A 12,342-nucleotide genomic window follows, 5' to 3' on the forward strand; every position below is an offset into this window, starting at 1 on the left:
GGACCGATGACTCAGCAATTTGGTTCCATAGGAACTTAGGCAAATTTCCAAATTTTTAAGTTCTTCGGAAAACGACATTCATTAAAACCGCGCATCAGTAGCGACAAATATCACGTTTCATACTTAGCTGCCCCATCTTCCTTGTCTCATCAATTTAAAGAAATGTAAATTTCATTTCATTCTCGTTTCTCATCAATGCTACAGTTGCAGGAAGTGAATTTTCCACAAAAGGCATTAATTAGCTACGGTTAATCGATATATCCCCGTAGAACTACTAACGGCCGTAGGGTACAAACGTTGACAACAGTTGCTAGTGGCGAGCTGCGAGCTGCCTCGTTTCAATTCCTCCCACCATCTCCCCCCCCCTATTCCCCCCCTCCCCCCCTATTCCCCCCCCCCCCCCCCCCCCCGGTCCTGCCTTTCCATTACTCGCCGTGAGCCGGCCGATTGCTCAGCTCGCATGAGCACATCAATAAAAAAGCGTAATCTAAGAACAAGAGGCACACAACGTTCGTAGCCAGCCGTTGTTTTCTGAAGAATAAAGAAAAATAAGAGGTTGTAATACAGTCAGTCGCTGCATTATATTAACTCTGGACTGATCGGTTTATGATTGCGACAGGCTTGGCTTATTAGAGTTGTCACTGATATTTTTAAAACAATTAGAAGCACTGGTTCTACAAGGCGCAGTGCGTGTAGTTTTACTGCAAGAATATGTTTTTGAATCAGTGATCGATAGTTTATTTTAGAAAATTAACTGACGTGAAAGTGTATTCGATTTGCTTATCAAGAATTTTGTCTAGTTTGGAGTTTTCCAACCCTGCACTGAGCTATAACTGTTTATTCTTTGGGCCAACGTTTTGCTAGCGGCATCCATAGTAGCAGTAAATCAAGGGCCCTAGCTATGACTTCTGTACTGTTAAGCTAACTCTTCCACGGTATTTTTGTTTAGGTCAGGTACTTCACGCGGGTCAAATTACAAAAAGAACTGTAGCGCTCCCAATTTGAGCCATCAAGAAACTTATAACTGAACTAGCTGACAAACTTAGCATTTCTCGGTTATTCATTTTGCCAATTTTCTATTAGAAAAGAAACTAATCATAAACTGTGTTTCTAGAATAATATATAAAACATTTCATTCCCATGTATTCGTGTAAACACCTTTAAAATTATGAAACAGTTGTACAAAGATGCGGGACAGTTTCTGTGTGCTGGGTGCAGCTGCTTCGCGTGTCTACAACTCTGTTTTCTTAACGTCTGTATGGCAACGCCTCTTCATTGCTCTATAGACAGCTACTGCTTACGCCAACAGCTTTTTGCGCTTCGCAGTTGAAGGCTGAAAAAACTGCTGCCAGGTTTCAGAGTTTTCCTTAAGTTGACTCAACTGTGGGTGTCTTACCAGTAAAGAATGAATGTGTTAGAACTTGATGCATGATGTGGCATTTTTTACGTATCAGAGTTTGTGACGTGCTGTCTCCTGATCTTCATATAACGAGATAATTTTGTACGTACATTCAGCGACATATGTGGATACTGCATGGAAAATGTGTTGCGAATAGAGGTAGTAGCAAAGAAGGTAAAAATTTAAACTTCATGCACAATGTGGCAGTTTTGACACATCTCAGTGTTTATGACGTTACGTCTTCTGACCTATGTGACATACAATGATTTAATTTTGTAGATGCATTCAGCGGCATATGTGGACACTGCCTGCGAAATTTATTGCGAATACAGTTAGTAGTCCAGAAGTATTACATTTAAACATCATGCTTGATGCGTCAGTTTTTGCGCATCTCTTTGTCTATGATATCAGATCTCCTGAACTGTGACAGGTAGGTAGTTCTTAGCTCCACAATGATTGTTGCCTGGCTGTAAGGGATAAGTGTGCCAAGTTTGGCTGAAATCGGTTCAGCGGTATTGGAGGAGATGTAGAAAACACACCACACACACACACACACACACACACACACACACACACACACACACATTTTTGTCATGTATGTATGGATTCCTCCTGCTCTTTATGAAAGAGAACTGGTACAGTGTTACCAGCAGAGGAAGGGTCGTGTGTTTGAGCCTCGCAATGAACTTGCGAACGTATTTTATCCTCCGAGTGTGGTAACTGTAGTTTGCCTCTGTAGCTGAGGTGTCAGCACATCTGACTACCATTAAGATGATGCATGTCTGGTTTCCGCTCCTACCAGAGATGGGAGGACTGCAATGAGGTGCACTCACCTTCGTTAGGCTTAAAGGTGGCGACCCTTTGGGCCCGCCATATTTCACCCCTTGTTAATTATGTAGTCCCTCTAAAGCCAATACAGAACCTCAGCTATGTAGCGAGGCATCAGGACGAGTAGTTGTTGGTATGACAGGGGATGACAGAGTTTGTTTGCTGCTATCAGTTATAGTTGTGGCACTAGACTTTTTTAGGTGTCGGCGAGGACGGCAGGGAGAAGTGGCCAGGGCGGCAGAAGTCAAAGTAACAGCCACAGGCTCTTGGAGCAAAGCATCTGGGCTTCTGTAAAAGCGTGACCGCTTTGCTTTCGAGTGCAGGCGGTGGCCTCTTGCCATAAAGTCGGTCCACGAGGGCGACCCGGTCTTCAGCAGGACAATGGCCATCGGCCTGAATTACGGAGATGTATCGTCCACCTCTTGCGTGCGACCCACAGATGGGCGCCGAGCTCGATGGTTGCTCTGGGAATAACAACATTGCCCGCCACAGGCGTGGAATGCGCGCGCGTTTCTCTTACAAGTTTAGCGGGTCAGAGCATAGATTTTGGCTGCAAACTTTCTCATTGTAGGAATACCGCTATGCCGAGTCCAAGCGGGAGTTGTGGCATGGTGTTATAAGTACACCATTGGCGCAATTTGCCAGGGCAGCTTGGCCATTGTAGGGGATAATTTTTGGCGCTCAGTGTGGATTTGGTGTCAAGGAGGGAAGAGAGGAGAGATTCTCGTGGCATTCGGCGGTCGTCCACCGTAGAGGACGGTCTGGGAGGTTCGGCCGAGGTACGCTGCACGCTCGGCAAATTAGCAGAGAGCCGCCACAGAGGACAGTTCTGGTTTTTTCGGTGCGCCAGCCGTGATTCTCTGCACGTCTCGGCGCGAGTGCACGGCGGCCACGGCCTTTGCAGTTGCGCATCTACCAGTCTCCTCATCATCCGTTGGGCGGTTCAGTGGTGAGCATATCGGCATTCGGGCCTATTAGCAATCTTTGTCTGAGGACTTGGTCTTCGGTGCAGCGAGTCCATCTGAACTGCAGCCCTGTATTTCAACCAACCTATGTCCTATTGGCGTTCAGCTAGCGGTTCATGATCTCGGTCAGTACCTCACATACAGTCAGAAAGCGTTGTTGCTATTACCTTGAGGGAGACATCGTTCTAGCTTTACTTCCTTCCCCTTTAATAACTATGACAGCCGGCCGGTGTGGCCGAGCGGCTCTAGGCGCGTCAGTCTGGAACCGCGTGACCGCCACGGTCGCAGGTTCGAATCCTGCCTCGGGCATGAATGTGTGTGATGTCCTTAGGTTAGTTAGGTTTAAGTAGTTCTAAGTTCTAGGGGACTGATGACCTTAGAAGTTAAGTCCCATAGTGCTCAGAGCCATTTGAAACAATAACTATGACAGCCATCAACATCATTTGTTAACGTGTATTTTGTTTCTTCTTTTTCTTTTCAGTTTGATCTGTACGCGAATTCTGAAAATTCACATGTTGGCTTTGTAATAACGTAATGGTGGAAGGAGCAATATTTCATTTCCGTATCCTATTCATCCTGACCATTTGAGTTATAATAAATTTTTGTGAGCTCAGGGTACGTAATAAGGGTAGGAGACCTCATATGGCCAATTGAGGAATACCTGAATGAAAAGCAGCAGCTCAGGAAAGCCAGCAACAGCTGTGAGAGCACGTTTGCTGACCACATGCCCCTCCATACTGCATCCAATTACGCCTCTTGCAGAGGATAGCATGGCAGTCGGTTGGCAACGCGCGATCCTGAAGGCTTAACCGGCGAGTTCAAAAATTTTGGTGTAGCTGTTCTGTGATATGTCCCGTACTGATTTTTGGTACCGTCATAACAGTAGAGGTTTATCATGCTTTTTTTAAATTTAATTTTGTCTGGAAAATTACTCAAGTACGTGTCAGGCTGGCAGGTGGCGCAGTGAGTAAGACACTAGACGATTCTGGAAAGTAATGTTATCATTTCTGCAAAAAACGCCACGGTACTCGTTCATTAGTTGTAAAAGTATTGGAGGAAAAAGATATTAACCCTCAAGAAACACCAGGTAATACTGTGTATTTTTTGTTATTTATTTATTCCTCGCAGTAACAAGCTGTTATCTGAGAAATTAAAACAGGCCACATAAAACACATTTTCTTGGATAATAATAAATTTTTATATCAATTATTTATTTCTAGTACTACTAGTAAACTACAAAAATGCTAGTACTACAACTACTTCTACTGCTACAAAACCATAATAAAGCCCTTTATCAATTACGCAACTACTAGCAGAGATGGCATTGCATTGATAATGGCCGCAGTTCGCGGATGAAGAGCGTTAACAATTTGCTTCGGGTATGCCGTACGCAGCTGAGGCCAGCACAGAGCTAAGAAACTGCGAGGATGTCGATGTCTTCGTTTCACCCTCGGTTCTGTTTCTAGGCGATTTATATCGGATGACTAGCGGACCAGTCGAGGTACAGTAATGCACAAACATAAACGTGCAGCCCTGCAAACACGGCATCTTGGAAGACGAGAATTTTCTTGGCATATTCATAATGCAGACATAAAATTACAGGGAAACACCTGGTCAGCGGGAATGTTGAAATAAACTCCTTGGTCCATATTTACGGCAACCTGAACGAGTGGGGCCCAATTGTGTGTGTGTGTGTGTGTATGTATTAAACCCGGGACAACCTCACAACAAGCCACAGCAGTCCACCCACCCCACCGCCGTCCCACACCGAACCCAGGGCTATCCTAGTTATGGTACTAAACTCCCCCTGAAACATCACAGAATCACCTCTTGCCTGAACTACACCCTACGCACACTGTGGGTTAAATGCGTCTTTCGGCCGCCGGTGGACTTCACACCTCTCAACATAGAAAAGAGGAAAAATCACGACTCCTCGGCCATTACATGTGTTCAGTCACTTACGCTTCAATTTCTGTATTTCGCGCACTGAAGATGTGCGCCTCTGCATTCATCAGACAGAACATTATGACCATCGACCTACTATCGATGTAAACCCGTCCAGGAGAAAGCAGCGTCAGCTGGCTAGGAATGACTGCTACTCAGACACGCATGGTCCATGTAGTATCAGTGAGCGTGTTATCCGTGTGTCGACTGGGTTAAAGGTGCGAGCAACCTGAGTTTAATAGAGGGAGACTGTGATGGCACGGATGCTCGGCACGAGCATTTCGGAAACTGCATGACTTGTCGGGTGCTCGAGGAGTGCTGTGGTGAGTGTCTTCAACAAGCTGAAACCACGTCCAGACGTCGTTGGGTTTGGGCGGCCACCCCTCATTACAAAAATGGTTCAAATGGCTCTGAGCGCTATGGGACTTAACATCTGAGGTCATCAGTCCCCTAGACTTAGAACTAATTAAACCTAACTAACCTAAGGACATCACACACATCCATGCCAGAGGCAGGATTCGAACCTGCGACCGTAGCAGCAGCGCGGTTCCGGACTGAAGCGCCTAGAGCCGCTCGGTCACAGCGGCCGGCCCCTCATTACAGTTGTCGGACGTCGTAGGCTGGACATATTGGTAAAACAGGACAGGCAGCGAACTGTGGCGGAACTAATATCAGACTTCAATGATACGCAGGGAACAAGTGTGGCTGAACACACAGTGCACAAAACACTCCTAACAATGGGCCTCCATAGCCGACGACCTATGCTTGTGTCAATGTTAACATCACGACATCGGCAACAATGACTGAAATGGGGACGTGACCATCGGCACTGGACGGTGGCGAAATGGCAGAGCGTTGCATGGTCTCTTGAATCCCAATACTTTCTTCATCATGCCGATGGAAGGGCGCGAATCCGTCATTTTCCAGGGGAACAGCTCCTTGACGCCAGTACTGCGGGACGGAGACAAGCTGGCAGCGACTCCATCATTCTCTAGGGAATATTCACTGGGCATCCATGGGTCAATGGATCTCTTGCAAGGCACCATGACGGTCAAAAAGTATCGCACAATGATTGCAGACCACTAACACCCCATCATGACCATCACGTTTCACGATGGTAGTGGCATTTTTAACACGATAATGCGCCATGCGACAAGGCCAGCGGAGTGGTTCGAGGAACACACAGTCACGAGTTCCAATTAATGTGCTGCCCCCCCCCCCCCCCTCCTCCATACACCTTCACCAACTCGCTAGATCTGAACTCGATCGAACACATTTTGGATGTGACTGATCGTGGCATTAGAGCTCATCGCCCTCCTCCTCGGGATTTACGGGCATTAGGTGACTTGTGTGTGCAGATGTGGTGGCAACTCCCTCCAGTGCCTACCAAGGCCTCACTGCTTCCGTGCCACGACACGTCGCCACTGTTGTCCGTGCCAAAGGCAGACATGTCGGCTAAGAGGTAGGTGGTCATAATGCTCTGGCTGATCAGTCTGGATGCCGCTATGAGCAACCGACTTTTTCAAATTACTCGGCTCCGGTTGTCCGTTGTACTAATTTCACTTCGCGTTGTCTGCTTGCAAAATGACAGAATTTCCCTGACAGCAAAAAATTCCTGTCAGGTATGGAACCTATAGCCACCAAAAAGGCATTACATTCGTTTCCTGTCACTGTCGAATGAAATCGTCTTACGACCACTGTTGATATGCCGTGTTACACTACTGTGAGTGGTACAGCATTACTTGTGGAAACATTCGACAGTCCGCACTGACAAATCAACAAATCTGGCAAGTTCATTCACAGTGCGGTCGTTGGCAAGTCCAAACACAATACCTCCTTTGTGCCATTCTGTCACGTGGCAACGTCGATCAATTTTCCTGTGCTGATTCCATACAAACGACTGGCACATACGTACCACTTCAGTACCACGTCTTGCTTGAGTGGTGGAGGGTCACACGACCGCCCGGTAGAAGTTATACACTATCTGCAGCGGTCCCAAACGACCAGTGTGCTGTTTTAAGGGAGAGACAAATATTTTGTCCGGTGAACTTATATCCTTTGCGGCAAGGTAAGCCACGTCCTTCACAAAATTGTTTCCACAATGATTTTATTGCTACATTCTCCTTGGGAGAACTTCTGGTTGCAGTGTTTAGAAAACATAAGTAGATACATCACTAACACGGTCTAGTCACGACCAGAGGCGTCCTCAGGTAGCCTATTGGTTACTGAAAATGTCGAGCTCGTCGACGAAGAACGCTTTATACTATGATTTTGTTCACAGCTGTAGTTCAGCAATGCGGTGTATACTCTTTTAACAAAGCTAAAAATCAGCGGTCAGCTGCACAAAAATTTAATTGTATTCACTTTATCGTTTGCAACAGATTAGTCTGCAATCTTCAGAAATTTGAAATATGGTCAGATCATATGTGAATCGAAGTAAATAAAGATCGAACTTAGCTGTCCTTCGTTAAAGAATCAATAACAGTCACATCAGAACAGAATAAGTCATATATGCGAAGAGAAGCAAATCGTGAATAAATTATGCGACGAATGTCAACCAGCATACTATGTATCACTTGCGATTTGATTGTCTGTTGGTTGGTACTCATCACATATGTATTCTTTTGCGATGTGACTTTGCTTATTGATTCATTAACGAAGGACACTATCGTCCTATTCTTATTCGACGTCGGCCTACCTATGATTTGAGCTCATTTCAAAGTTCTGAAGATGTCAGGTTAATCTGTTGAAACTGGTAAAGTGGATCCAACAAAATTTTTATGCTGCTGACGACTGGTTGTTATATTTGTTAAAAGAAGGATTTTTAGTAACATAATTTTTTCACTTGTTAGACTTAATGCTCCTAAGTATATGAGGCGTCAAATTAACTGCAAAAACTTTTATTTTGAAGTGCTTCAGCTAAAAACAAATTCTAAAAACTTCCAGCCAGGTTAAAAAAAAATGAGAAAGTGATCGGAGCATCCGGCATTCGTTGCATTGTAGGCTGAGTAGTTCTTATCGATTTTCGCTAATTATAATGTCACGTGATCTACTTTGATTTTACCCGTCCATCGATCCATTCTTTTCATTTCCTTCAAGGCTATCACATTTAAGATGCGCTACTGTCAGACCATACTAAGGCGAGGAAACGCTGCTTGAGGCCATTTCTATTACCGGACTCGTGGTGTATATTTATAGCGTGGTTCCAGCTTGTTCATCAGAGATAAGGGTATTGTGAGGAGTGCGATAGGACCGCTGTTGTTTTCTGTATACATAAATGATCTGGCGGACAGGGTAAGCAGCAGTCTGTAGCTGTTAGCTGATGATGCTGTGGTGTACGGGAAGATGTCGTTGAGTGACTGTAGGATGATAAAAGATGACTTAGACAAAATTTCTGCTTCGAAATTAGAATTATATTAATACCATCAGCTGCCGACAGGTGTTGACATATATCACCGGGAATAGGTGAAAATGTGTGTCCCGACCGCTACTCGAACCCGGGATCTCCTGCGTATATCGCCCACATTCTCACCTTGTATGTCCACACACTACATTCGTAGTGTCCCACCCCAACACACTCATTACTCGTGGAAGACATTCTTTCCAAGTCCCGTAAGAGTTCGGGGAATATGTGTGCATCCACACAGAAGGAGAAGATCATGGCTGGTATTGCCAGAACTATATACTTACATCGGACATGTCCGAAAGAACAGACACCATATCCGTATAAGTAATTTTCTACTTGGTGTGATGAATGACAGCTAGCACTAAACGTAGAAAAAGGTTCGAATACACAATTAGCTGTGTGTTACATAACACAGTCACGTCGATTAAATGTATATTCGTAACGCTGAAAGATAATATGAAATGTTTATTAGAGTAAATACACCAAATAGATGTTTATAGCAAGTAATCTTTGTTGCCGACTGACTATTTCAGCTTAATCGCCATTTTCAAGTACCTGGAATTACAATTTTGGCGAGAATAGGTATGGATGCCATGTCATTCATATTAAAGTAGCTATCTTGTACTCACGTCTAGATTGATGTGACGTCCATGTTGCGTCGTTAATGGACTGTTTTGTAACTGTCACTGCTTTAATAACGTCGTAAGTAATGTCAAGATGTTGAAAATAAAATGATAATTACGACGTGACAGCAGTTTGACAGTTCCACTCTTACGACGGTATATGCTTACAAAGATTGTGCGGATGAAAAGCGATATTGTTTTATTAACTAAAATTTGTTACGATTATCTTTGGTTGTCGCATATGTTACTTCCGATTTATCCATTTTCTTGTTCTAAAAGTTCAATAAAGTTTTTAAGGTAGTACTTGTGTCTAAATTCTGTATGCTCGTTTAATATTTCTTGTGGATATTTTCTCGTGTACATATGAATTTATAATTCCTCAAGAATGTTCATTGTAAAATCTTTTGGTATTCTGTGCAGAAACTGTTGTGCATTTTCGATCGTATCAGCAGTGTAATTTTTATCATTCGAGTGTGGAAAGAAGCTCGACTGATTATATTCGCTCTCTCTAATGTGTCTTTATATCTCACATTAAAATTTCTTCCTTTTTGGCCAATGTAAAAGCTATTACAGCTGTCACATGTGATTTAATTTATGCCTGGGTTATCATATTTCGATGTTCTAGTGGTGGCGGAACGTAATTTTATGGAAAGGTCCTTATTGGTTCGAAAGTCTACTTGAATATTTGTGGCTTTAAAAAATGAATTAATTCTGTTGGAGATTCCACCAAGGTAGATTGCTGGTACGTATCTTATTTTCTGTGTCAGTGATGTTTCTCGAGTCAGGTATATCTCTCTATGTATTGTGTTATGCTTTCGTGTTTTACATTTGTAATATAATTTTATGATTATATTGCGGTCAGAATCATTTGTATAGGCTATATAACGAAGTGTGTTAAGATATTTTTGAATTGTTGGTTTTTATAATGGAAGGTTATTTAATCTATTAATCATTGAATGAAGAAATGCTAGTTTATGAGCCATTGGATGACAGGAATTGGCATTAATAATATTGTCAGACGTGGTATTCTTTCTATAGATATCAAATGTGTGGCGATTATTACTTTTGCCAATTGTGAGGTTTAGTTAGTTACTGGTATTGTCTTTCATGGTTTTTGTAGTGAATTTGATTTTAGGGTGCAGTTGGTTGATTTTTTGGTGGATATTTTCGATATCTGTGTAGCTGTCATCTACCAGCATGAGGGTATCATGTACATACCTAAAATGATATACAATTTGGTTGAGACTAGGCCAGTCTGAGATAAAGAATTCCTCTTCCGCAGAATTTAGGAAAATATCGGCTAGTATGCTTGCTACACTATTACCCATGGCTACTCCATCTGCTTGGGTATAAATTTTGTTGTTAAATTCAAAATAATTTTGTGCTAATGCTATTTCCAAAAAAATTATAATCAAGTGTTTTATTTTCCTATATTCTAACAGGTTATATTTTACTATTTGGATTGTTTCCCGTACTGGCACATTGGTGAATATATTAGTGACATCAAATGAAATAAATTTACCATTAGGTGTTATTTGTATGTCTTTTATATCTCTTGCAAGAGTAAATATGAAATGGAACGCACTTGTAAAGATTGTAGTAGGGAAGGGGAGTGGTCGACTTCGGTTTACTGGGAAAATTTTGAAAATGTGGTTCAAGTGTAAAGGAGGTCACATCTAGACCTAGTACGACCCACTGTTGAGTACTGTACGAGTACTTGGGGTCCACACCAGGTCGCATTAGCCGGCTGGTGTGGCCGAGCGGTTCTAGACGCTACAGTCTGGAACCGCGCCACCGCTACGGTCGCAGGTTCGAATCCTGCCTCGGGCATGGATGTGTGTGATGTCCTTAGGTTAGTTAGGTTTAAGTAGTTCTAAGTTCTAGGGGACTGATGGCCTCAGAAGTTAAGTCCCTTATTGCTCAGAGCCATTTGAACCATTTTTTGAGGTCGCATTGAAGGCAGACATTGAAGCAACTCAGAGGCGATTATTACTGGTAGGTTCGAACAACACGCCAAGTATTACGGAGATGCTTCGGGAACTCAAATGGGTATCGCTGGAGGGAAGGCGACGTGCTTTTCGAAGTGCACTTTTGACAAAATTTAGAGAACCGGCATTTGAGGCTGATTGCAGAGCCATTCTACTGACGCCAACGTACATTTCGCGTAAGGACCGCGAAGATAAGATCAGAGAGCTTACGACTCGTACAGACAGTCGTTTGTACCTCATTACTTGTGAGTGGAACAGAAAAAGGAAAGAATAGTAGTGGTACACGGTACCCTCGACCACGCACCATACAGTGGCTTACGAAGTATGTATGTAGATATAGACTCTCGGTGTCAGAATATGGTCACGTGGCTGTGGTCCGAGGGGTGTCCGGAAACGCCATGCGGCGTTCGCGTGACAGCGGCTCACGGGCGGCCAGCGGTCTGCGGGCCACCAGCCGGGGGCCGTGGTGTGGGAGTGTCGGGGTGCGGGGGCGGGCTGCTGCTTGAGCAGAGCCCGGGAGGCAAAAATTGGCCGAAGGAGGCGGAGGCGGGGCGGAGGCGGCGAGTATTGATCGCGGCCGGCCGGCCGGCTGCTGCGGAATGCCGGGCCGCGGCCGGCGAGCCGAGCCGGGCGATTAGCGCCCCATCACGCCCACACCTCTCCACCTCCTCCACTGCTGCCGCGGTCTGCGCTCTAAAACCTCGTTTCTAATCTTTTGTGTTATTTTACTGGCTTTCAGCCATACGAATACACAAATCGATTTGTTGAAACTATCAGTCTGGAGAAATACCACGAGTGTTTCGGAAAAACTGAAGCCAACTGCAGGTGGTTGCTCACGTCGGTACCAATGATATGTGTTGCTCTGGATCAGAAGAGATTCTCTGTGGTTTCGAGCGGCTAACAGAAGTGGTAAAGGCTGCCAGTCTTGCTTGCAAGATGAAAGCAGAGCTGACCATTTGCTGCATAGTCGACATGACCGATTGCGGACTTCTGGTACAGAGCCGAGTGAAGGGTCTGAATCAGAGGCTCAGACAGTTCTGCGACAGTGTAGGCTGCAGATTCCTCGACTTGCGCCAAAGGGTGGTTGGGTTTCGGGTTCCGATGAATAGGTCAGCTGTCCACTATACGCAGGAGGCGGCTACACGGGTAGCAGGGGCTGTGTGGCGTCGACTGGGCGGTTTTTTAGGTT

Source organism: Schistocerca piceifrons, chromosome 2, assembly GCF_021461385.2.
Source record: "Schistocerca piceifrons isolate TAMUIC-IGC-003096 chromosome 2, iqSchPice1.1, whole genome shotgun sequence".
Lineage (NCBI taxonomy): Eukaryota > Metazoa > Arthropoda > Insecta > Orthoptera > Acrididae > Schistocerca > Schistocerca piceifrons.